This window comes from Lactuca virosa, chromosome 7 (assembly GCF_052849685.1).
Source record: "Lactuca virosa cultivar CGN04683 chromosome 7, Lactuca_virosa_CGN04683_v6, whole genome shotgun sequence".
NCBI classification, from domain to species: Eukaryota; Viridiplantae; Streptophyta; class Magnoliopsida; order Asterales; family Asteraceae; genus Lactuca; species Lactuca virosa.
In genome coordinates, this window is record NC_136432.1 from 114,313,878 (window position 1) to 114,316,806 (window position 2,929).

Consider the following 2,929-nt stretch of genomic DNA (forward strand, 5'->3'; position numbering starts at 1 on the left):
TAACTATGATCACCGGAAAAGGAGGGTAAAAATGGTGGCGGGAGAGTAGACACGGCAGAGAGAGAAGGATTCCAAATGTGAATGACATCATAACCATAACGAGAGCATATTAAGCCATGAACAGAACCGATAACTCTGATGATGTCACCAGAATTGGGATTAACCGGGGGAAATTTAATGAAATTAGTGAGTTCGAGATGGGTAGACCCACAGGGGTGTGCAGTGAAGGATCTAGGGTCAGAAGAAGATGTCTCTTCATAGAAAACCAAGAGAATTTGATCATTGTTATTGATGGAATGATGGAGGTGGGATTTTACAAACGAGGGATGAGATAAGAGGGCATTCCAAGATTTGGAGACACATCTCATTTGAGCAACCTGTTTCGCCAATAAGCGGATGAAGATTTTTGATAGAAGATCAGCCGGGAGCTTCTCCATGGACATTTGGTGTTGGGTTTCAGATCTGTATAGCAGCAGCAGTAAAATCACCCCCCAAGAGCATTAATAATAACAGTGTAGGACTTTACTAAAAGAAAGACCAACCTTCTAATGGTTCTCTGTTAATTTCCACATTTGTTGAAGCTCTGACACCCCAGCGGCAGCAGAAATGCTAGTAAACTTCACACCTTCATCTGATTGAATTCTTCATTCATGAAATCAAAAGTTCATATTAAGAAAAACCTTATACAGTTGAAACATGCAGCAAGGAGTATTCGATCAATAGAAAAACACAAATGTCTAAAGATAAGGCCTACAATATAATTAGAAGAGATAAGTATTTCAATCAATCAAAACGACACTAAATTCTTGGATCATTGCCTGGCCTATATGATGTGGTAAATAAATGTTTTTCTACAGCCAAATTAAGAAGAAAATATAATCAATTAAAAAAAAGAGGCCGAAATCATCCAATGAAACAAAGAAAAAACTAGTACAAAGCCACAACAATCATGATACCGTACTGAAGTCATAAGAAGTTGTTGGCACAGGACAGGCCCTTGATAAAAAAAACACACACTACTCACGTATCTATTAGAAAATAAACTTGGTGGGAGAAAGCTTCTATATTCAATGAAAATAGAGGTACAGAACAAAGCAAATAAGACACCTATTTATACTAAACATGTACATGCACATCTCGTGATTTCCTATAAACTTGGTCAAACTTGACCTTTTCTGTTGTGCACACTCTAAAACATGGGTATAATCCCTTTATTTCAGCATGACTCAATCCAACACTCCTGGATCGTTAACTAGATCCGACCCATGACCCGTTGGCCACAAATAAGCTAACCGAAGCAAGAAATAATTAATAATTGATCGAATCGAAAGAAACAGTGTCGAACGTGGACGGAAAGGCCACTTGCGGGACTTTTCTTCAGCTCCACCGCCTTCGTAGCGAGCCCTTCCATCGCCCGCCGTCGCCATAGGTAAAGCTGGAGTATCGTGGAGATGAATAACGTAGACGGGAAAAGTGGAGGAAATAAAACTATATTGAAAACAGGGTTTTTTTAGGGTGATGTTAATTTAATAATAAACCCATTTTGTCTTAGTAAATTTTATATAACGTATATATATTTCAGGTCTCTAGATTTAAAATTATATAATATGATAGAAGTAATATATTTTATAAACTAAAATGTAAACTTAATGGTTCCATAATACTTAAGATAAGATAATTGTGATGATTAAATACATAATTAAAAATAGAAACATACAATCAAATGGATATGAATAAACTTCATTTTTATTTGATTAAATACATAATAGACGATAGGGGCGACCATCAATGATTTTTTTTTAAGGGCTTAAAATTTATTAGAAGTGATTCGTACATAACAATTTTTATCCGTACACAACAATTTATGTTTAATAGAGTTGTACAATACAATATTTTAAAACACAAATTGCTGTGTATAAAGAAATTTTGTTGTATACGAATAAATTTCAAACTTATATGGACTTTATTAATGATAAGTTAGACAAGATCAATATTGAATATATCATTAATGATTTTGAATCTCAAAAAGCTAGAAAAAAAGTATTTTTCTTTAAATATATGGATTTTTATAATCGAAAATCTTATATCTAAAAGGTAATACAAGTAATTTTCTTTCAATTATTGAGTTATTATAAATACAAAAATTGATAAGTTTTTTGTATTTTAAGGGCATTTTTCCCCTCTCATCCCAAAATATGTTTGGAACGACCTGAGGAAACATACAATCAAATAGATATGAATAGACTTCATTTTTATTTGATTAAATACATAACTAGGTGTGAGACCCGTATGTTATACGAGTTTGATAAAACGAAAAAATAAATATGAAAGTTTAAACAAAAATTTATTTAAATTTGAAATTTTAGATTTGAAATTTAAATTTTAAAAGGAAACATATTAAATACTTTATGAGTACTAATATTGTAATTTATTGGTTATTTTCAATTAAAGCAATTATTAAATGAGGTGTAAATATGATGTGCTAATTAAGAAAAGATGAAAAAAAAATGAGAAAATGGCAAATGGAAAAACATTTAATCAAAAATACCAAAAAATGACATGTGTCCAAGTTAACGAGAGAGTGACATGTGACAAAATTATTTTCATTTATTAGAGATGATTAAATAGAGGTGCATTCAATCAAATGGATATGAATAGACTTCCTTTTTATTTTTTATTTTTCTATTTAAAGGGTATCCCCATGTTTAGTACACGCTCCTTCAGTGGCGACTCACCATTTTGGTGAAGATAGATCTAGAGACATGTTGTTTTGTATTTGCAAGTGACAATACATTACTCCTCCTGGCCAATCCTGATAAAAACCCGAAGGTGTGAACTTGAAACCTTCCTATAAAGGACCTCGGTTACATCATTTAAAGTGTACCAATTCTTGATCCATCTGTCACTTGATTTAGTGATTATGAACGTC

General features: G+C 32.4%; 1 long non-coding RNA gene across 1 annotated transcript; it reads right to left on the reverse strand.

Moving 5' to 3' along the window:
- Positions 1-332: 332 nt before the first annotated feature.
- On the reverse strand, positions 333-1,476 carry LOC145125256 (uncharacterized). Its single transcript, XR_013715899.1, has 3 exons — positions 962-1,476; positions 543-642; positions 333-462 (listed from the first exon to the last, which is right to left on the reverse strand). It is a non-coding gene; the product is annotated as an uncharacterized LOC145125256 (long non-coding RNA).
- Between the last annotated feature and the right edge of the window lie 1,453 nt (positions 1,477-2,929).